Below are 24,570 nucleotides of genomic sequence, written 5' to 3'. Positions count from 1 at the left end.
GAAGGGCTTATGCCCGAAACCTCGATTCTTCTGTTCCTTTGATGCTGCCTGACCTGCTGCACTTTTCCAGCAACACATTTTTGAGCTCTGAGCTCCAGCATCTGCAATCCTTACTTTCTCCTTCTGGGTTTTTATAAAGACATCTCAATTTGAGCATGATTGGATTTGTAGTCTTAAAGTCATAGAGTCATAGAAATGTACATTCTTGTTTGGCATGAGGCATGTATTGATTTTTGGTGATGGAACCATCAACTGTTTGGGGCGTCTTTGCTCTATCCCATGCCTGGCGAAACTTCTCTCAGTTCTCTGGTGGTGTATCGTCCTCTGCCTTGCTTGGAAAAGGTGGATGCTAGGAAATTGTTTCAGTTAAACGAGGAGACTCGGACCCGTGGACACAGCCTTAGAATTAGAGGGGGTCATTTCAGGACAGAAATGCGGAGACATTTCTTCAGCCAGAGAGTGGTGGGCCTGTGGAATTCATTGCCACGGAGTGCAGTGGAAGCCGGGACGCTAAATGTCTTCAAGGCCGAGATTGATAGATTCTTGTTGTCTAGAGGAATTAAGGGCTACAGGGAGAACGCTGGTAAGTGGAGCTGAAATGCGCATCAGCCATGATTGAAAGGCGGAGTGGACTCGATGGGCCGAATGGCCTTACTTCCACTCCTATGTCTTATGGTCTTATGAACAGAATGGGCCTTGGAGGAATATCGGGAGAGCAGGACCAATCTTACGTGAGGAATCAAGCAGGCTAAAGGGGGTCATGAAATAACTTTAGCGAGCAGAATTAAGGAGAATCCCAAGGCCTTTTATTCATATAAAAGAAGCAAGAGGGTAATTAGAGAAAGAATTGGTCCACTAAAGGATAAGGAAGGAAGGTTGTGTGTCGAACCTGAGAAAATGGGTGAGATTCTGAATGATTACTTTGCATCAGTGTTCACTGAGGAGCGGGAGGTGATGAATATTGAGATTAGAAATAGAAGTTTGTTTACTCTGGATCATGCTGACATAAGGAGAGAAGATGTGTTGGGTAGGCTAAAGAATACTAAGTTGGACAAATCCCCAGAACCAGATGGGATCTCTCCCAGGTTGTTGAGGGAGGCGAGAGAGGAAATAGCTGGGGTCCTGACAGATATCTTTGTGGCATCCTTAAACACAGGTGAGGTGCCAGAGGACTGGAGGGTTGCTAATGTTGTCCCCTGTATAAGAAGGACAGTACGCATATTCCAAGTAACTACAAACCAATGAGCCTGACTTTAGTAGTGGAAATGTTGCTGGAGAAGGTACTGAGGGATAAAATCTATTTATATTTGGAAAAGAATGAGCTTATCAGTGAGAGGCAACATGGTTTTGTGCGGGGGAGATCATGCCTTACCAACTTAATAGAGAGTTCTTTGAGGAAGTGACCAAGTTGATAGATGAAGGAAGGGCTGTAGATATACATGGACTTTAGTAAGGCATTTGATAAGGTTCCCCATGGTAAACTAATGGAGAAAGTGAAGTCACATGGTGTGCAGGGTATTCTAGCGAGGTGGATAAAGAACTGATTGAGCAACAGGAGACAGAGAGTAGTAGTTGAAGGGAGTTTCTCGAAATGGAGAAAGGTGACCAGTGGTGTTCCACAGGGATCAGTGCTGGGGCCACTGTTGTTTGTGATATACATAAATGATCTGGAAGAGGGCATTATTAGTCTGATCTGTAAATTTGTATATGACACAAAGATTGGTGGAGTAGCAGAAAGCATAGGGGACTGTCAAAGAATACCGGAGAATATAGGTAGACTGGAGACTTGGGCGGCGAAGTGGCAGATAGAGTTCAATCCAGGCAAATATGAGTGGATGCATTTTGGGAAGCCTAAATCTAGAGCAAACTATACTATAAACGGAAGAGCCTTGGGAAATGTTGATAAATGTGGGAGTTTAGGTCCATTGTACCCCAATGTGGCTGCACAGGTGTACAGAGTGGTCAAAAAGGCATATGGTATACTTGCCTTCATTGGACGGGGTATTGAGTATCTTTAATATGATTGCAAACCATGTTTCACCAGAATAGGTTTCTCTACCTGGTTGGAATGTGTCCGCTTGGCTCGCACACAATAATCCCACCAAGTATTCGGGTTTTCCACAAATTTGCCAATGTCTAGAATGAGTTCCTGAAAGGACATGTGGCTGGCTTAGTAGACTTTGTAGTAGTCCAGAGAAAAGGGTCTTTGTGGAACAGCACACTGTGGATGCTGGCCAATCCCTCTTCAGTTGGGTTAATTGGTTTAAGTCCATATTTTCTACGACCATTCCAGTTACACCAGGGCTGCAGATTGTTGTTTAAACCTCGAAGATAATGGGTCCCTGCTCAAGGAATTCAATGTTAATTTCATAAAACTGGCTGTAAAAGGAACATAGTCGATATTTTAACCAATCCTTAAACCCAAATAAAACTGCTGACGAAATACACAGTTTTTGCTTTCCTTCAAATATTATTGCATTTTGTTTTCTGATTAAATTAAACCAGTGTGGATTTTTTTCTCATCACTGGATCATAATTATTTATGCTGTTAAGCTGAGTTTCCATTTGTTGCTGTCAGTAAGAGTGGTGGTGCCTGTAGTTAAACATTTTTCTAAGATGGGAATATATTTCAAGATGTTGTTTAGTATTGAAAAGTTAGTGCACTAACTCCAAAGTTATTAAAATAGCCCTAAATTTTAAAGTTGGAACAAATGCTCTGGTTTATCACCTCAAGACAACATTGACTCCCCTATTAATTTCAGCATTGACTCCCCTATTTTGAGTCTCAGTTCTGAAGCATCAATGAAGATTCTCACACTTATCTCATGTCTCAGCATCCCTTCTAGCCACTGCTCTCGAGCAGGGGAAACATTGAGGCCAGAGTCGGGCGTCCATTCACTATCATCATGGAGGCACGAGAAAGCAGATCATCTGTTAAATGGACTGCAATCTGAGAGTTTTAAAACTACATTTTACTTAGAAGGTATGGAAAACATCGACAACTTTCAGTAACTAAGCAAAAGTGAATAATGTGAAAATGTACAGAAATCTTTCAATAAAATCTAATGAAACAGAACTATGAATTGAAAAATACCCGTGAAATCATGGACTTCATTTACTCAGCATTAACTTTTGAGTTTCATATAAGCACTTGCAAAAGAAACTGGTACAATAGATTTCTTCTTTTAGGGAAATGGTTCATGCACAGCTAAGAGTGCGCAGGTTCAACGCCTGCCACGAGAAAGCTATCGTTGGAACTGGTACATGAACTGATATCAGATCTCAAAGACAGTGAGACAAAAAGAAACATCAGGCAGGGTTCCTGGAACTGACACTTTTTCAGGGACATTCACTAGTACTGTGGGGGAAGAGCATGTTAGGGTGGCAGGGATCAGGAACCTGAGTGAGGAGACAAGAGTGAGGGAAATGAAAGGTAGAAAACAAAATACAGAAAACAAGAAATAGAGCAAATAGGGCTGGAATATAAACGCAAGTATAAAATGTCAGATAGTCAAAAAGTGCTCCATCTAAATGCACAAATCATTAACAATAAGGCAGAAGAGTTGACAGCACACAAAGTTGTAAATCAGTACAATATGGTTGTTAATACAAAGTCTTGACAGCAGGGTAACTAAGGCTGGGAACTGAATACCCAGGAGTATTCCATCTTTAGGAAGGACGCACGACAAAGGAAAAGGAGGTGGTGTTGCATTGTTAGTGAGAAGTAAATTCAATGCAATAGTGAGAAAGAATATTGGGTGCAGAAAATCTAAACATAAAATCAGTCTAGTCAGAACTATCAACAAGGGATGGAACGTATGATGGAAGCAGTCTATAGGTTTCAAAAACAGCCCTGGTAAGGTACGTGATTTTAATTTACAAAGAGACAGGGCAAGCCACAGTAGCAATGATATTATGGCAGATGAATTCTGAGATTGTTGTCAAGTTTTGTTTTAGATCAGTATGTTGAGGACCAATTGGGGAACAGGGTATTCTAGGTTTGGTTTTGTGTGATAAGGAGGCCTTAATTAATTATCTATTTTGAGAGGTCCTTTGGGAATAAAGTGACCACTATGTGATTGACTTTTTGATTGGGATAGAAAGTGAAGGAATCCAATCAAAAAGGAGGATCCCAAACAAAGGGATCTACAAAGGTGTGAATTTACTGCAATAGACTGCATAGCTAAATTAAAAAGCAGTGAATAGACAATAATTAATAGTTCCAAGAACAGTGTAACATATATGTCTGAATATATAGGTGAAAGAAAACAAGAGGAAAAGTAATCCTATCATGGCAGACAAAATAGTTAACAATAATATTAGAACCAAAGAGGAATCATATAAAGTTACTAGAAAAAGTAACAAGCCTGAGAACTGGGATCAGTTTAAAAGTTCAACAAAGGTGGACCGCATGGTTGCTGAAGAGGGAAAAAGTAGAGCATGAGAGTGAACTTAAAAGAAGACTATAAGAGCTTCTGTGGCTATATTAAAAGAAAATGATTACTGAAGACAAATGCAGACCTCTTACAATCTGAAATAGGAGACTGATAATGGAGAACAAGGAAATGGCAGAACAATTAACAACTACTTTAGCTGTCTTCACAGTAAACACAAATAACTTCCCAAATATGCAAGGGAAGCAAGGGTCAATTGGTCATGAGAAGTTAAAGGAGATTAGGTTAAAAGAGTTGGAAAAATTAATGAAACTGGAAGTTATTAAACTCCCATGGCTTTATAAATCACTATTCCAGAGTGCAAAAGGAAGTGGTCATTGAAGTAGCAGATGTGTTGGTGGTCACCTTCCAGAGTTATGTAATTTCTGAAACCATTCTTGCATATTGGAGGGTAGCAAATGGTTAAACCTTTTAAACAAAAATAAGAAGAAAACTGGCAATTATAGATCGGTTAGCCCAACATGCTGGAGTCTATTATACTAAGTCAACATGGATTTATGAAAGAGAAACCAACTTGAGTTTTTTTTTGTAATTAGTAGAATTAATAAGGATAATCAGTAAATGTGATATATTTGGATTTTCAGAAAGCTTTTGATAAAGTCTTATGTAAGATGTTTGTGTGCAAAAATCAAAACACATGGGATTGGTGATAATATACTGGCATGAGCTGGCATTGGTTAACAGACAGGAGGCTGAATATTCCCAGACATTAAATAACATCAGCAACAGCAAGGCAGTTGGGAAAATATGGAAAGAATTAAGTAATGAGATTACCAACGTCAAAAAAGACCAAATTTTGCGCACATGTTTTAACAGCTATAGGAGAATCTTGCTAGTGTGTGGTTCATGCATTAACATAGAATTATTCTTGCCTAATTCATATACAGATTGCTATTTTTCAAGGCAGCAGAGAGAAACTAGATGGTGACAATTCCCAGTACAAAAAACAGAGCAGTTATCTGGTGGCTGCAACTCATTGGCATCTTCTTAAGGCATCCATCTTGGCCAACATTCTCAAACATCTCAGGCCAAGCTCTTTGGGTATTGACCATCTGCACCTTCCATTCATGGAGGCTGGTATTGGTCAAGTACCAGGCTGTTTCCACATTGTAGCTAATCTAATCTAATCATATCATCATGGCACACCTCATACATATTACAGTTCTGTACTTCAATAGTGGACATTGGACCTCACCAACAACGTTTATTGCAATGCTGCTGTCAGGCTGCCCTGTATGTAGGAACACACACCCATCTCATACATTGGAACAGGGTGCATTTCAGGCATATTAGTTTGCTTTCTAAGCACTCACTCAGTCTGTGCCTATTTTGTTGCTTACAGCATCTCTACCTTGAATTATTTTTTTGAACATTGCTGCCTCATTCAGAAATTACAGACTCACAAAACATGTTTTGCCTTGCCTTTTAGTCCATAAAAATCATTCAGTTATCAGTCAAAAAGGTTATGGTCACTGTTTCCCAGGTGATCTTTTACACTGAGGTCATTTATTAAACCTACCTCAGTATACATCACCAGATCCCTGGTTGAATACACAATATGTTGTTCTGGAAAATTGCCCTGAATATACTCTATGAATTCTTCCTCATTGCTACCTCTGCCAGTTTGATTTTTCCAATTTACATGAAGATTAAAGTCACCCATGAAGTATACTGCCTTCTTTACATGCCCTCATTATTTTCCCATTTATTCTCTGTCCAACAATATAGTCGCTTTAGAGGCCTATAGATTACTTTCACCAATGATTTTACCCTTCTTGTTTCTTGTCCCACCCATATGGATTTTGCATTTTCCAATCAAGATCATTTCTTGATATCATACCTAACAAAGCTACCATTCCAACCGTTCCTTCTTCCCGAACCTTTCGAAAAGTCACATATCCCTGAATGTTTAGCTTCCAGCTTTGATCTCTTTGTGACATATCTCTGTAATGGCTATAATATTATATCTTTAAACTCTATTTGTGTAATTTGTTCCAAATACTACTGCATTTAAGAGCCACTAATTTTACTTGTTTACCATATTTCCCCTCTTTGACCCTCTGTGCTGATGCTTTTATATGCTTATACATTCCATCCATTCCCATTCCACTCTGGGGATCATTTTCGAAATAGATGGGCTGTAATATTTCCATATTCTTTTGTAAACCTACATTTCCCGTCTCCCAAATCTCCCCTCCACTGAAAGACTTCTCTCGAGTCCTAAGTATTTGATTTGCCAGTTCACTGTCCCAGCACAATTTAAGTGAAACCCACTACACTGGAACAGCTCTCTTTCACATCATTACTGGTTAAACAACTAAAACTGATTCCACCCATATGATCATTGAGCCACATATATAATTCCTTGACTTTATTTACCCTGTTCAGTTTTCCCATCACTCAGGTAGTTACTCAGGGATTATCATCTTGGAGGTTCTGCTTTGTAAAGTAGCTCCTAACTGTTCAAATTCTTTTAGCAGAACCTCCTTTCTCATCCTTTCAACATCATTACTACTAATGTTGGATGATGACAACTGGATCCCTCAACTTCCATTCCATCTTCCTCTCCAGGTCCAAATTCTGGTACAGAGTAGGCAATACAGCCTTCAAGACCAACGTTCATAGCTTCAGAGATCTGTAATTATTCCCCAAACTATATTGTTGCTTACCACCACTACATTATTATTGAATGGCTCCTTGTAGCATGATAAGATTGCTCATCCACCCTGTAGTCCCCACTCTCATTCACGTAGTTTGCAAGAACCTCATAACTGTTGGACAATTGCAGGGGCCAAGGCTCCTTAAAAACTACCTCATTCGGTCCTCATAGCAACCTCCCCTGCAGTCACACCAACCTGTCCCATATCATACAACAAACTTGAATTATCTAGTCAATAGGAATAGATCCATGAGACTGGAGGATCATACATATTGTCCCCTTGTTCAAGAAGGGGAGTAGAGACAACCCTGGTAATTATAGACCAGTGAGCCTTACTTTGGTTGTAGGTAAACTGTTGGAAAAAGGCTATAAGAGATAGGATTTATAATCATTGAGGGAGGAATAAGTTGATTAGGGATAGTCAACACTGTTTTGTGAAGGGTAGGTCATTGAGATGATGACCAAACAGATGGATGAGGGTAAAGCACGTGATGTGTTGTATATAGATTTCGGTAAGGCGACTGATCAGGTTCCCCACGGTAGGCTATTGTACAAAATACGGAGGCATGAGATTGAGGGTGGTTGAGCTGTTTGGATCAGAAATTGTTTAGCTGAAAGAAGACAGAGGATGGTGTTTGATGGGAAATGTTCATCCTGGAGTTCAGTTACTAGTGGTGTACCACAAGAATCTATTTTGGGTCCACTGCTGTTTGTCATTTTTATAAATGACCTAGATGAGAGCGTAGAAGGATGAGTTAGTAAATTTGCAGAAGACACTAAGGTTGTTGGAGTTGTGGATAGTGCTGAAGGATGTTGCAGAGGGTCAAAGATAAGCTGCAGAGCTGGACTGAGAAGTGGCAAATGAAGTTTAATACGGAAGAGTGTGAGGTGATTCACTCTGGAAGGAGCAACAGGAATAAAGAGTACTGGGCTAATGGTAACATTCTTGGTAATATAGATGATCAGAGAGATCTCTGTGTCCACGTACATAGATCCATGAAAGTTGCCACGCAGGTTGATAGGGTTGTTAAGAAGGCATATGGTGTGTTCACTTTTATTGGTAGATGGATTGAGTTTCAGAGCCATGAGGTCATGCTGCAGCTATACAAAACTCTGGTGTGGCCACACTTGGAGTATTGTATACAGTTCTGGTCACTGCATTATAGGAAGGATGTGGACGCTTTGGAAAGGGTTCAGAGGAGATTTACTAGGATGTTGCCTGGTATGGAGGGAAGGTCTTATGAGAAAGGTTGAGGGACTTGAGGCTATTTTTATGGGAGAGAAGAAGATTGAGAGGTGACTTAATTGAGACATATAAGATCATCAGAGGGTTAGATAGGGAGGACAATGAGAGTCTTTTCCTCATTGGTGATGACTAGCACGAGGGGACATCGCTTTAAAAATGAAGGGTGATAGATATAGGACAGATTTCAGAGGTAGTTTCTTTACTCAGAGACTGGTAGAGGCATGAAATGCACAACAGTAGTAGACTCACCAACTTTAAGGGCATTTAAATGGTCATTGGATAAACATATGGATGAAAATAGAATAGTGTAGGATAGATGGGCTTCAAATTGGTTCCATAGGTCAGCACAACATCAAGCGCCGAAAGACCTGTACTGCTGTTCTTTGTGTGTGACCAACTGTCCAGGTCTTCCCTATCTCTGATGTGTGCAATGTCCACAGCTCAAACTCCAGTTCTTGAAACTGCAAATACTTTCTGCAGATGTGTTCACTCTGGATTATCTTGGTATCCAGCAGCTTCCACATGCTGCAGCATTTCCTGCCATCACTGTTGTATTTTATTTAATTTATTAATTATTGTAAAATCCTTGCTATTTGTATTGTAAGTACTAATCCTGTAATGAACAAGCTATTTGAAAAGAGAAAAAAGATCAGAGACCTAAACACTAAGTGATTGAAAAGAGAAAAAAGATCAGAGACCTAAACACTAAGTGACAAGTCCTTACTTACCCTTTAAAGGCCAGAATAAATATTGTCTAATTCCTCTCACCAAACAGATATTTTCCCTGCACTCACATCACATCCTGGTTCTAATGTCACAACATCACTTGACTCACTGCATGTAGGACTCACGATTCATGCCTTTTACCCTCTCTGACTTATCTCTTACTTTGGACAACTTCCAGTGAACCTTTCTGAAAGCACTTTGCACCCCAAATTCCCAGATGTACTCACTCTGCCCTTGTCTCACTCAGTTGAAGTCTGTACTCATAATGATCATGCTCCTTACTAACTGTCAATGCATAAAATCTTTTTCTTATATGGAACTGTTGGGAGTCACTTTGGAGCTACACTAATCAACATCTTACTTGCACAAGGGGATTTCAGGCATTTAAATGATACTGTGCATAAAGGAGGTGGCAGTTAAATGTACTTTTGTTCTTTGAGGGAGGGGCTGTACCTGTGATCGATGTGATGTACGCCAAGGGATAATAGCATTTAATTGGGCGCTTCGGTTAAACACATCAGTCATCACAATTTGAAGATGCCGGTGTTGGACTGGGGTGGGCAAAGTTAAAAATCACACAACACCAGGTTATAGTCCAACAGATTTATTTGGAGGCACTAGCTTTTGAAGTGCTGCTTCTTCATCAGGTGGTTGTGGAGCAGAGTTATAAGACACAGGATTTATAGCAACAGGACGGCAATGTCATTGGAATGTATTAAACAAATTTAGATTAAGTCTTTCATTTTTTAGAATGACTATGTTAGCTTCAGTTCATTCATATGGAAACCTCAGAACTTTTTTAAAGTTACATTCTCAAGATACCTTTAACAATAGTTCCAATCTCCGTTCAGATATTGCATAAAAGGTGTGAGGTTGAAGTCTGTCTGTATGCCAGTATACAGAATCTTACATGGATTTATGCAGTTTTTGAGCAAAATAAAATGGAATTCCGCAAGTACAAATTCACCCCACAAACTTATATGTGTGCACATGCAGGGGAGACCAAGTGTGTGTGTGTGTGTGTATATGTGTATGTGGGGGTGTGAATGTCTGTGAGAGAGTGTATAGATATATGTGTGTGAGCGTAATGTGGTATAAGTCTGTGAGAGGGTGCGTGTGTGGGTCTGAGTGTGGGGTATGTATGTGTGAGCGTATGAAAGAGAGCTTGTGTATAAGAGAGGGTCTGCGTGAGTGTGTGGGTCTGGAGGAGTGTGTTTGTGTGTTTATGTGTGTGTGTGTGTGTGGAGAGAGAGAGAGAGAGAGTGTACAATCACCTGTAGTGTGACATGAACCCAAGATCCCAGTTGAGGCCATCCCCATGGATACGGACTTGGCTCAGCCACTTTGTATTGTTGCCTGTCCCTAAGTCCACCTTGAAGGATGGTCACCTGAAGGTCCAAGGCCAAATGTCCCAGATCTCTGAAGTATTCACTGAGAGGGCATACGTGAGATGAGATTCCAAACTATGGAATCGTTTGGGAGTGGATTTGGTATCCACGCTGGACAGTGCACCACATAATCCTAGAATGCTGTGCTCCACACAGGCAAAGAAGGGAAATGATATACACCGAAGAGCTGGAAGTATGGCAATCTTACGAGGAAGATGATGACATCATAAACCAGGAGAAACATCATTCTCACTATCATGGAGCAGTGCAACAAGCCAGAAAGGACTTAACTGGTTCTTAACCAATAGATCTGATTTCAATGAAATCAGTATTCATACATTATAAATTTATGATTAGAGTGGTGCTGGAAAAGTACAGCAATTCAGGCAGCATCCAAGGAGCAGTAAAATCAACGTTTCGGGCAAAGGCCCTTCGTCAGGAATATAGGCAGAGTGCCTAAAGGGTGGAGAGATAAATGAGAGAAGGGTGGGGGTGGGGAAAAGTAGCATAGAGTACAATAGGTGAGTGGGTGAGGGAATGAAGGTGATAGGTCAGTGGGGAGGGTGGATTGAATAGGTGGAAAAGAAGATAGGCAGGTAGGACATGACTGGATGCCTCCTAGCAGAGCGCTTTAGGGAACATCGCTGGGACACCCGCGCCAATTAACCACACCGCCCTGTGGCCCAACATTTCAACTCCCCCTCCCACTCTGCCGAGGATATGGAGGTCCTGGGTCTCCTTCACCACCGCTCCCTCACCACCAGACGCCTGAAGGAAGATCGCTTTATCTTCCGCCTCAGAACACTTCAACCCCAGGGCATCAATGTGGACTTCAACAGTTTCCTCATTTCCCCTTCCCGCACCTCACCCCAGTTCCAAACTTCCAGCTCAGCACTGTCCCCATGACTTGTCCTACCTGCCTATCTTCTTTTCCATCTATCCACTCCACTCTCCCCCCTGACCTATCACCTTCATCCCCTCACCCACTCACCTATTGTACTCTATGCTACTTTCTCCCCACCCCCGCCCTCCTATCATTTATCTCTCCACCCTTTAGGCACTCTGCCTGTATTCCTGGTGAAGGGCTTTTGCCCGAAACGTTGATTTTACTGCTCCTCGGATGCTGCCTGAACTGCCGTGCTTTTCCAGCACCTCTCTAATCTAAACTCTGGTTTCGAGCATCTGCAGTCATTGTTTTTACCTACTGTAAATGTATGACTGTTCAAAAGGCAAGTAGCCCATTTAGTACCAAAAGCAATGAGGCTTTTTGCCTTCTTACTTCACTTTTCCTGCTGTTTTATATAAGTTAATATTAACATCTAATTGAAAGCTTTACAACTTTTGATGTTCCCACATTCAACAATGATAAGATGTAAGGTAAGAGTAGCATTCCTTCAGACAGGTTTCTAACATTATGTAGCTTCATTCTTGTATGTGCAGCTAAAATGACAGTTAATCAGACAAGTAATAACATAAATACCACTATCTTTGCAAATGTGCCACGAATGAAGACTTTCATTTCCCCTGCCTTTCTACTGTGTTAATCAGTAGTCTAGGAGTCTGCAGCTGGGGTGGATGTAGACTGCCTCATTTTGGAGCTGTCAGCATTGAAGGTGTGGGCAGACCATTCCAAGGTGCCATTCACGTCCAGAAGTACCAGACATGCTGATTGTGCACTGGCCAGATGTAGCCTCACCCTCCTTAGATTGAACTCCATCGGGCTGAGGGTCACAGGCAGATTGGAGGTTGAGGGACTGCAGATCTCTGGAGCATCCTGAGAGGATGTTTCTGGATAGCTTGTGTGTGGTTCCTCCTCCAGCTGGGTGCCTATTGGCATCACCCTTATGAGGAAGGGACACCTAGAGGAAGGTCGTAGTCCCTTGTCTCTTGCTGTCTCACCATTGATATGGACTGCCAATGGTTAAAGCGATGGATGCATGCCAATGAGCATTCTGCTGGACCTGGCTGTGCATGAAAACTCCAACCTGGCCATAGAGATAGCTGACATACGCATGCTGGAGCCAGGATGGTTTGCATTGCTCCTCCAAACATTTATCCAGTTTTGTAAGCTTCTCCAACTAAGCTTCTTGTTGATCCTGTAGCTTTTTGTTAATTTTAATGACATTGTTAATAGCTAACACCATAGGGTCCTCTCTGCTTGGGACTGAGCAGTCAATGATTGCCAGCCACCTGTGAAAACATGCCAGTGAAATGGTCACCAAATGTATTCCTGACACTAATCTAGCTAAAGTACCAATCGAGGTGTCAGTATCTGAGCTGGTGGAGGCTGCAGGAAACATTCTTGCCAGTGCTTGCTCTGAGAGGTCTGTGACCTCTTGCTCAGAGGTGGAAGACAAAGTAATAACCTGAGGGGCTGGTCTCTCCATACTGGAGACTATATAAATGCCACCGTGCAGAAATAATCCAGAGAGGGAGGGAGTCACGAAATAGAGCTGGAGATTAGGCATGTTAAGAATGTATTTGCCGTGGTCGCAATGGGAGAGCAGTGTATTATATAGCAATGAATCTTATTTGATGGCTGGAACGTGGAGATCTCAGCATCCCTGCATGTGTGGTCATAGTTCTCTCCCATTAAGGCAATGTATTTATCCTCAAAGGGGGTTGAACAGATGAACGTGGACACCTCATCACTAGTCTTGGCCCTTTCTGACTTATTGTGGACCATTCTGTCCCGGATTGAGACAAAAAGAGGGATTGAGTGAGATTGGAGTGGCTGGCACAGCTATTAACATTGATGCAGAAAAGGTGTCCCAAGTGAGTGAGCAGGAAGTGCAGAGGCATACAAAGTTTGTAGTTTGGGGCAATGAGGTAGTTATGAGCATTTGCGAGAAGATGTTGTGTGAAATAGAGAAAGGGATTAGAGGTATTACAAGAGCAGAACTAGAGTGAGTATAAGGTCCCAGAGACACAGTGGTGGGGAAGTTTGCTTTTGTGAAGTGCAGAATGTCACTGAGCTGTCTGCAGCATTGCTGTACATTCCTTGGGGCCATGGACACCACACTGACACATGTGGCAATGATAAAGGCTGTTGCTCTAGTCACCTCCAGAGATCTGACAAAAGATCTCCTGAAAACCAATGTTTGAATTGGTGCACAGCTGGAATTTAAATAGGTGCCACCAGCAGGAAACACAGAAGGTTCCAGCAACAGTGAGCACTTCTGCCGCTGGTGAATGCAAGGTAGAGGGAAAAGCCCCTTGGAGATGTGATCTATATAAAAGAAAACACACTAGAACTCGCAGAGAGACACTCACCGTGAACTTCTCCAAAATTAATGCTTAGCCAAATTTTGAGAAAAAGTCAACCAAAGTCAAGGAATGAACAGAGTTTTTTTCTTAGTATAAGAAATGACATATGTGATACCACATGGATCAGTGCTTGGCTCTTAGCTACTCACAACGCGTTTATATCAATGACTTGGATGAGGGAATCAAATGTAATATTTCCAGATATGCTGATGACACAAAATTAGGTAGGATTGAGAGTGGTGGGAGGATTTAAAGAGCCTGCAGCAACTTAGACAAGTTGAGTGAGTGAGCAAATGCACAACAAAAACAATGTAATGTGGGTAAGAGTGATGTTGTCCACTTCAATGGCTGCATATTATTTAAATAGTAGTAGACTGGGAAGTGTTGGCGTACAAAGGAATATGGGTATTCTTGTACACTTCGTCAGAAGGCTAAGGAAATTCAGCATGTGCATAATGACTCTTACCAATTTTTTTAGATGCATCATTGAAAGTATCTTATCTGGATGCACACCGCTAGAACCCCTAAATTCCCCTGCACCTCAGAATTTTGCTGTTATAGACATGTAAGTAATACTCTGCCTTTTTAGTCATCTTACCAAAGTGAACAATTTATATTTTCGAAATTACTCACCATTTGAATTAGAATCCCTACAGTGTGGAAACAGGCCCTTCAGCCCAACAAGTCCACACCGACCCACTGAAGAGTAACCCACCCAGACCCATTCCCCTACCCTATATTTACCCCTGACTAATGCACCTGATACTATGGACAATTTAGCATGGCCAATTCACCTGACCTGCACATCTTTGGATTGTGGAAGGAAACTGGAGTACCCAGAGGAAACTGACGCAGACACGGGGAGAATGTGCAAACTTCACACAGACAGTCACCCGAGGCGGGAATTGAACCCAGGTGTGAGGCAGTAGTGCCGCTCCAAATATTTGCCAGATATTTGCCCACTCATTCAACATATCCCTGTTTATGTCTACTTTCATTTCTTACTTTCCTACCTACTCTGGTAGGTACCATGCTTTCACTTTCCTCATCTAAGTCATTGCTGTAAATTGTCCACTGTTCAGAATGCAAAACAGACCCTGACAGGACTATCCTGTGGTCACACCCTGCCAATAAGTCAAAGCCATGAATGTATTCTCTTTTCCTGCCAGCTCGCCAATCTTCTATCCACGCTAATATGTTACCTCTACACCACGAGCTTTTATTTTCTGCAATAGACTTTGATGCAGACAGTTATAAAATGTCTTCTGGAAACCTAAGTACATCTATCGCTCCCTTTTATCCAAAATCCTCTCTTAGCATTCCTTGTTGTTCTTCTTAATTCTTCCTATCTAATATGGCATTACTTGATTCTTTACTACCATTGAAAACAATTTCATTTTGAGCATTTTACTCCTCTTCGCTAATTCTGTACACTGATATTCATCCCCCGGCAATCTTGTTTTGGCTCTTCCAGACCACTTGAGTAAACTTTCCCGCAAAGTCTTTGACCTCAGGCCTGTTGAGGTGTAACAATCCCTTCTTCCCAGAACTAGTCTCAGTGCCCCAACAATCTAAAGCCTTTCCTCTTGCACCATGGCTCAGTATTGTTAACTAAAATATAGCCAAATCTTTCAGCCTGGTAAATTTGGACTGGTGAAAATCCTTCTACCCTTGGCACCAAGTATCAAAATGGAATACTTTGAGTTCAAGTGTAAGGAGTAAAGATCCTTCTACTCTGCCACGATTCAGACACAATTTGAAGCCATCCTGACTGACTAGAGGTAATAAAAACAAAAAAATACTGGAAAAGCTGGTCAGCAGGTCTGGCAGTATCTGTGGAGAGAGAAACAGTACTCTAACATGTGACTCTTCTTTAGAATTGAAAGGAGTTGGAATACCACCATTTTCTCAGCTCCTTTCTGTTCTGAGCAAAGAGTCATACTGCATTTGAAACATGAACTCTGTTTCCCTCTCCAGAGGTGCGGGGGGACCTACTGAGTTTCTCCAGAACTGTTTGTTTATAGTTAAAATTTTCAGTATCCACAGTATTTTGGTTTTTTTAATTTGGGTGGCACAGTGGCTCAGTGGTTAACACTGCTGCCTCACAGCACCAGGGATCTGGGTTCAATTCCACCCTTGGGTTGCTTATCTATGTGGAGCTTGCACATTCTCCCAGTGTCTGTGTGGGTTTCCTCACAGTCCAAAGATGTTCACATTAGGTCGATTGGCTATGCTTAATTGCCCATAGTGTCCAAGGTGTGTGGATTACCCATGGGTTACAAGGATGGGGTGAGTCTGGGTGAGATGCTCTTCAGAGAGTCGGTTGGACTCAATGGGCCTGCTTCCGCTGTAGGGATTCGATAACCAGAGAATCATTTTTACACTTATCTAGGTTCTCCATGTCAGATTTTTGCACTGTAGCCCTATTACCCACTCAGAACTGGACAGAGTTTATTCACAATGGTTTCATAGAGAACATTCATAGCCACTTACACAGAGAGCTTCATATGTTGTGTATATACTGGCTATCCTATGTGGATACCCTGTCCTATTTTCAGCATGTGACAGAAGTACTAACTACTAAATTTGATCCTTGATAATTTGACTCTTGGACAGATGACTTGTTTGAATCTTGAAATGGTGCAACTTCTGCTGGTTTCCCACTGCACACTTGTGGAACATTGTCATCAGGAATGAGCAAAAATGTTATAGATGCACGTAAATCAAGTGCCCATACAAAGTTTAAAATTGTCATTTGGTATTTTCATGATACTCGTCTTTATAAACTTAATGCTTTATTTTTCTTTTGAAGAAGTTAGAAAATCAAATTTGTTCTGTTATGCATTCTTTCTAAACATAGAAACTTGTACTTAATCCAGTGAAGGGGAAGCCTTACAATCGGTTTTCTGTTCAAGAGCTTTTTGCTGTTTTTGGATCTTAGATCAGCTAACCATCTCAGTTTTCATTTGTAATAACCGAGTATTTGAAGAAAGGAGAAAGAGAGGGTAGCAGGACAGAAAGAACAGGAGGGATGAGAGGCATTCTGTGAGTGAAGGTAGGTGAAGAAGAGGAAGGGAAGTTGAAGAAGAGAGAAGGATGGAGAAAAGAGAGAGAAGGAAGGAAGAAGGGCAAATAAGAGGAGGGAGGGTTGAGCGGAGGCAGAGGAAGGGAGGATAAAAAAAAGAAAACTTGAAGAGAAAGGAAAAGCCCAAGACTGAGGGGACATAAAGAACAAGTTAAAAAGCTTGTCTCATAGATATTTCATACAGAAAGGAGATTTCACAAATAAATAGACAAAAACATCTTTCATCACCGCTTGCTTTACAATCAATTAAGTGGTTTTCAAAAACAGTCACTATATTTCAGAAGTTTAGCAGCCAATGAGTGTGCAATCACAAAAGAGTAGTTCACATGGAGACAAAGTGAAGTAGTTGCTCAAAGTCATCTAAACAGAGTTCGGACATAAAATCAGAAATGTTGAGGGAGAGAAATTCATAGGAGAAGAAAGGCAGAGAGAAGCACAAGAGAGAAGGGAGAAAGTGACAAAGATATAGTCATGATGATCGTAAAAAAAAATACAAAGGGTGACAAAGAGATAATTTGCATGTATATAGTCATAGAGATGTACAGCACGGAAACAGACCCTTAGGTCCAACCCGTCCATGCCGATCAGATATCCTAATCTAATTTAGTCTCTTTTGCCAGCATGTGGCCCATATCACTCCAAACCTTCCCATTCATATACCCATCTAGCTACATTTTAAATGTTGCAATTGTACCAGCCTCCACCACTTCCTCTGACAGCTCATTCCATTCACGTACCATCCTCTGTGTGAAAAAGTTGCCCCTTAGGTCCCTTTTATATCTTTCCCCTCTCACCCTAAGCCTATGCCCTCTCGTTCTGGACTCCCCCACCCCAAGGAAAAGACTTTGTCTATTTATTCTATCCATCCCCACCATGATTTTATAAACCTCTATGGTGTCACCCCTCAGCCTCCAATGCTCCAGGGAAAACAGCCCCAGACTATTTAGCCTTCCTTGTAGCTCAAATCCTCCACCCTGGCAATATCCTTGTAAATCTTTTCTGAACATAAAAACAAGGATTGCAGATGCTGGAAACCAGATTCTGGATAAGAGTGGTGCTGGAAAAGCACAGCAGTTCAGGCAGTATCCGAACCCTTTCCAACATCCTTCCAATAGGAAGGAGTCCAGAATTGCACGTAGTATTCCAACAGTGGCCTAATTAATGTCCTGTGCAGCCGCAAAATGACCTCCCAACACCTATACTCAATATTGAGACCAATAAAGGAAAGCATACCAAATGCTGCCTTCATTTTCCTATCCAGCTGCCACTCTACTTTCAAGGAGCTATGAACCTGCACTCCAAAGTCTCTTTGTTCAGCAGCACTCCCTCAGACCTTACCATTAAGTGTATAGGCCCTGCTAAAATTTGCTTTCCTAAAGCAGCAACTTGCGTTTATCCAAATTAAACTCCATCAAGTGGAATATAATTGAAGGTTTTGGGGTGTTTTTAAACATGCGAGTCACACATACATGGGAGTGAGTTACATGTTGGAATCTAATCGAGAGGGTTCTGGGTGAATCATATAATCCCGACAGTGGGGAAACAAGGCCTTCAGCCCAACAAGACCACACCGACCCTCAGAAGAATAGCCCGTCCAGACCCATTTCCCCACATTTACCCCTGACTAATGCACCTCACCTACACATCCCTGAACACTATGGGCAATTTTAACAGGTTTTGGATTGGATGGCTAATATATAGAATAACAGATTCCCAGGAGTGCGATACAGATTGGAATCGAATTAAAGGATTGAAGTGGCTAATGTACAGAGTCCTTAAGAATGGAAGTCAGTTACAGTTTGGAATTTTATCAAGGGGATTCGGGACGATTATGTGTAGAGTAACAGATACCCAGGAGTGAGCTGCAGACTGCAGTCAAATTGAGGGGATTGTATATGGTACATTCCAAATGCGTTTCACCATTGTGAATTAATTTTGACATATTATGTGGCAAATAATGTAGTCAAGCTGCTTACAGCAAAGTTGTACCAACAGCTATGATTTATTTTGGTGGCGTTAACTGGAATACACAGTTCCCAAAAGAGCAAAAGAACTTCCCTGCTGTTCTTGTAAATTGTCCTAGCATCATTTTTCATCCCAAATGTGGCATCTCTCTCAGTGGCAGCCTCGAGTTCTGAAGGGCAAATGAACCACAACAAAACTATACATTTGCTCTGATGATTCAATCATTTGCACCATAGAAACTTAGTGCCAGAATTTTACCAGGTTTTTTTACAGTGAGTATGGAAGTGGGGTGTGGTTGTCATTATCTTCCTGTCACCCTGGGAAGGATGGAGGGCCACCTTACCCTCAGACCTGTCAAGCCAATTGAATCAGAATTAGGTGGGCTATGTATTGTGTGGATAGACAGCCAGGTAATCTATCATACACAGGTGCGCAAGAGGACACGTGCACGCGCACACACACACTCACTGCGCACGAGGACACACACAGACACACACACACAAAGGAGGTAAAAGTGCACATTGTTATGTTCCAATTTGATAGTAATATTGCACTGGAATCTTGTGAATCTTGGCTCGATAAACACTACCTTTTATTTTTCATTTTGTTATCATGGAAGACAGTCACTAAACTTATGAGCTATATTATTCTTGACAAGAACTACTGGAATAACCTCATGATAAACATCAGAAGGAAAGATTCATCCCTTTCACCTCAACAATACCCTTACAGACACAGTAACCTCAGCAAAGAGTAATGTCTATCTCCACTAATGTTCTTGCTCACCTGTAATCAGTTTTTAATTCGGGAAATTACTGCACATTCTCTATGCCACTCACTGATGCTATTTTCTGCAGTTATTGTCTCTCCCTGAGATGGTAAAACAAATGATTAATGGTCTGTTCATTTGTTACTTATACTCATATCTTCACCGTCCTTCCTGTCTAATACCTAACTAATTGTGGTTGTCAATCAAGTCAGCACAAACCTTAACAATTTTCTTCCCAGGTGGCTTGCTGGTCATTTAGCTGAAATCACATGATTCCTTCCAAATGCTGTTTTGAGTGCAGTCTTCAAAATTACTTTCTGACCTCTAAAATTAAAGGCAAGATCTTTGCAGAACTGAAAAACTGAAACTAATATTTCATCTGCTTTAGAAAATATAGTTCTCAAATAATAATACAGTATGAACTTTCATGAAAATGTCCACTGCTAAAACCCCTTCCTCCTGGTGCAGCCTTAGCAACTATCATTTCTTCCTGTGGCATTGCTTAGCTGCCAGTCCTCTGATTGTCTGGCAGTTCTTTGGGATGGCAGGCAGTCATCAACAATGGGGTGGCACGGTGGCTCAGTGGTTAGCACTGCTGCCTCACAGCGCCAGGGATCTGGGTTCGATTCCAACCTCGGGTGACTGTGTGGAGTTTGCATTGTCCCTGTGTCTGCATGGGGGTCCTCTGGTTTCCTCCCACAATCCAAACATGTGCAAGTCAGGTGAATTGGCCATGTTAAATTGCCAATAGTGTTAGGTGCATTAGCCAGGAGTAAATGTAGAGGAATGAGTCTGGGTGGGTTACTCTTCGGAGGGTCGATGTGGACTTGTTGGGCTGAAGGGCCTGTTCCTATACTGTAAGGAATCTAATCAATGAGGCTTTTTTACCTAGAGGACTAGAACATAAGGAAGTAGAACTCTATTAGCTCTTTAACCCTGGTTAGACCACACCTAGACTGCTGTAAGGAGTTCTAAGCATGGTATCTCAGGAAAGATATATTGGTCTTGGAGGGAGGGCAGTTTCAGTCTATCGGAATGCCCTCTAAGAGTTAAATTAAGAGGCGGGATTATACAAGCTAGAGATGTTTTCCTTGGAATTTCAGTTAAGGGCTGATTTTATAAATGTTTTTACATTATTAAACAATCAATTATTTCTGTGGTAAGGGAATCGAAGACAAAGGAAAACAGTCTGAAAATTAGAGGCAGATTTTTCAGTTGCGAAATTAGGAAATTATGATGCACTAAGTGCAAATGATGTTAGAGCAATTGTAAATTTTATATCTGAGATTAATAATTATTTGTCATCCAAAGATACTGGTATATAGGACAAAAATGGGTAAATAGAAACCATGGAATGGTAAGAGAGGTTTAAGGGGGTAAATAACCTATTGCTGCTTCTGTGTGTCGACTGAATGCACTGTCAGAGATGCCATATTTCAGACAGGTAGTGGTAAAGTCATCATAGTCCTACCAGACCACAGGGTTGTTCTCTCATTAGAGTGGGAGATAACCGGTGGTGGCTTAATTTTCGGTCATTATTCTTCAGGTGAGGGGACATCTTGAAAAGGAGAGCCCTTCATAGTAATCTCTGCCAATGCAGGAATTGAGCCATACTGTTATCATTAGTCTGTATTGCAAATGCAGACATCCAACCATTAAGCTAACCAACTGACATTTCAGGCAAGGCATCAAATCAAGGCCCTAGTTGCTGTCTCACCTGGATAATCCAATTTTATTTGAACTGATTTATTGTCACGTATACAGAAACTCAGTGAAAAGTGTTGTTTTTGCCTGCTAAGCAGGTAGATTGTACCACACACAACGTATTAGGGTAGTAGAACAGAGTGCAGATTACAGTGTTATAGCCACAGAGGAGGTGCACAGAGAGAGAGAGAGAGAGCCATCAACATTAACATTTGAGTGGTACATTCAAAAGTATAAGAAGAATAGAGGTTCTGCCAAATGGCCTGGTCAATATTTCTATTTCAACAAATGACCCCAAAGGTGTTATTATATCATTACTGCTTGTGGTATTTGGTTTGTGCAAATTGGCAACTGCGTTTTACACATTACACCAGTGCGTTGGATGGTCCTAACAGTATGGAAACTGCCCTATAAATTCAAATTTATCTTTTTCTTTTGATATAATTTTATTTCTGACTCAGAAACAACTCAGTTGGGCCAAGCGCTCCATGTTGTGTTTAACTCCATGTGACCCTCCTCGTGCCATACCTCATTTTATCTCTACATCTTCCAAATTCTTCTTAGGCTAACCAGGGCAACAGATACATTGGAAGGCCAGAATCTGAACGTTTTCTAAACCGGAGACCATCCTGACTTTGAAATATGTCAGTCAACCCTTATTGGTTAAAATCCTGGCACTCCCTCCCTAACAGCACATCTCCTCCATTCTCCTAGGAATGGGAAATAAATGGCCTTGACACTGATGATCACATTCCATGTAGAAATAAAAATATGTTCTTTTATTCTTTTTTCTCCCTTGTGTTTATGTAGCTTCCCTTGAAGTGCATGGCCTCTTGCTGAGATATTTGTATCATCGATAGTCACAGGTGAGGTGCCAGAAGACTGGAGGTTGGCAAACGTGGTGCCATTGTTTAAGAAGGGTGGTAAAGACAAGCCAGGGAACTATAGACCGGTGAGCAAGTTGTGGGCAAGTTGTTGGAGGGAATCCTGAGGGACAGGATGTAAATGTATTTGGAAAGGCAAGGACTGATTAGGGATAGTCAACATGGCTTTGTGTGTGGGAAATCATGTCTCACAAACTTGATTGAGTTTTTTGAAGAAGTAACAAAGAAGATTGATGAGGGCAGAGCAATAGATGTGATCAATATGGACTTCAGTCAGGCGTTCAACAAGGTTCCCCATGGGAGACTGATTAGCAAGGTTAAATCTCATGGAATACAGGGAGAACTGGCTCAAAGGTGGTGGTGGAGAGTTGTTTTTCAGACTGGAGGCCTGTGCCCAGTGGAGTGCCACAAGGATCGGTGCTGGGTCTCTATCTTCTGTGATTGATATAAATGATTTGGATGCGAACATCAGAGGTACAGTTAGTAAGTTTGCAAATGACACCAAAATTGGAGGTGTAGTGGACAGCGAAGAAGGTTACCTCAGACTACAACAGGATCTTGACCAGATGGGCCAATGGGCTGAGAAGTGACAGATCGAGTTTAATTCAGATAATTGCGAGATGCTGCATTTTGGGAAAGCAAATCTTAGCAGGACTTATACACTTAATGGTAAGGTCCTAGGGAGTGTTGCTGAACAAAGAGACCTTGGAGTGCAGGTTCACAGCTCTTTGAAAGTGGAAGTGGAGACGCAGGTAGATAGAATAGTGAAGAAGACATTTGGTATGCTTTCTTTTATTGGTCAGAGTATTGAGTACAGGAGTTGGGAGGTCATGTTGCGGCTGTACAGGACATTGGTTAGGCCACTGTTGGAAGATCGCATGCAATTCTGGTATCCTTCCTATCGGAAAGATGTTGTGAAACTTGAAAGGGTTCAGAAAAGATTTACAAGGATGTTGCCAGGGTTGGAGCATTTGAGCTATAGGGAGAGGCTGAACAGGCTGGGACTGTTTTCCCTGGAACGTCGGAGGCTGAGGGGTGACCTTATAGAGGTTTACAAAATTATGAGGGGCATGGATAGGATAAATAGGCAAAGTCTTTTCCCTGGGGTAGGGGAGTCCAGAACTAGATGGCATAGGTTTAGGGTGAGAAGGGAAACAATATAAAAGAGACCTAAGGGGCAACTTTTTCACACAGAGGGTAGTATGGGTATGGAACGAGCTGCCAGAGGATGTGGTGGAGGCTGGTACAATTGCAACATTTAAGAGGCATTTGGACAGGTATATGAATAGGAAGGGTTTGGAGCGATATGGGCCGGGTGCTGGCAGGTGGGACTAGATTGGGTTGGGATATCTGGTCAGCATGGATGGGTTGGACCAAAGGGTCTGTTTCCATGCTGTACATCTCTATGACTCTATGACCTACTCATAGCAGCAAGTTTCACCTTATAACTTCTTTATTTAGAGACTGCATTCCATGAATCCCGAGTGGCTTTATTTGTGATTATTCTATGTTTTTGACCCCTGGAACTAGTTTTACTCACAAATAGAAAGATTTGCTCTACGTTTTAAAACTTCCCTCCTTCCATTTATATCTCTTATTTTCCTTCCTGCTTCTGCTATAAGATTAGTATCTGCAAGAATTCACAACAAAATAAATAGATCAGTTTATTAAAAGAAAACTATTCCTGTCCTTTGGCTGACCAAGTGACTTCTTGCTCATAGAATGTGCCTGTAATCTGAACTACATCGCTAATGGCATTCAAGCAATGTGAGCCATAAGACTTACAGATCTTGCTCATTTATTTAACCCTGAAACTAGCACAGCTCTCCTAACAGTAAACTCACACAGATGAAATACAGAAACCTCTATATTTGAATTTCTCACCACTTACACTTCAAACATGACTCCTACTTGGTGTTAAATGTCTTTTCTTATGATTTACATTTAATAAAAGTCACTTAAAAATGATTTGCCATCTGATCTAATGTGTAGACAGTCCAACTAAACCTTTATTATGTTTTAATGAGGTAGTTTATTCATTTTTATATTGTCACTGCCTCTGATTTGACACATTGCTTTTCCAGCACTGAATATGGACTATCAGATATTTCCTTCCACTAACTACTGGAAAGACTGAAGCCTCTTTATTTTTGCACATGTCACAAAATCTGCTCCCTGCCAATTGGTTCCACCACTCTCCAAGGCAATCGACTAAGACTGAACCAGACTCTATGCAACATTGGTTTCCTATTTGGACCCGAATTAAACTTCAGATCTTTTATTCCTTCCATCCCACAGAGTATTTCCACTTATGTAACATCAACCTTCTTCGTTGTCTTGCTTCTGAAATAATCATCCATATCATTGATAACTCAAGACCCTACTACAGTATTTCTAATGGTCTGGCCTCTGTTGTAATATCT

At 41.4% G+C, this 24,570-nt stretch overlaps 1 long non-coding RNA gene across 1 annotated transcript in view; it reads left to right on the top strand.

The window, feature by feature from the left end:
• The window catches only part of LOC122564396, a 51,548-nt gene extending 48,541 nt beyond the window's left edge, over nucleotides 1–3,007 (top strand). The window contains exon 4 of the long non-coding RNA XR_006315904.1: nucleotides 2,835–3,007. This is a non-coding gene — a long non-coding RNA (uncharacterized LOC122564396). The remainder of the gene's footprint in view (nucleotides 1–2,834) is intronic.
• Nucleotides 3,008–24,570: the final 21,563 nt, after the last annotated feature.

The sequence above is a fragment of the Chiloscyllium plagiosum genome, chromosome 29, assembly GCF_004010195.1.
Source record: "Chiloscyllium plagiosum isolate BGI_BamShark_2017 chromosome 29, ASM401019v2, whole genome shotgun sequence".
NCBI lineage: Eukaryota > Metazoa > Chordata > Chondrichthyes > Orectolobiformes > Hemiscylliidae > Chiloscyllium > Chiloscyllium plagiosum.
Note: the sequence above shows the minus strand (reverse complement) of the source record. Positions and strands in the feature narration are given on the sequence as shown.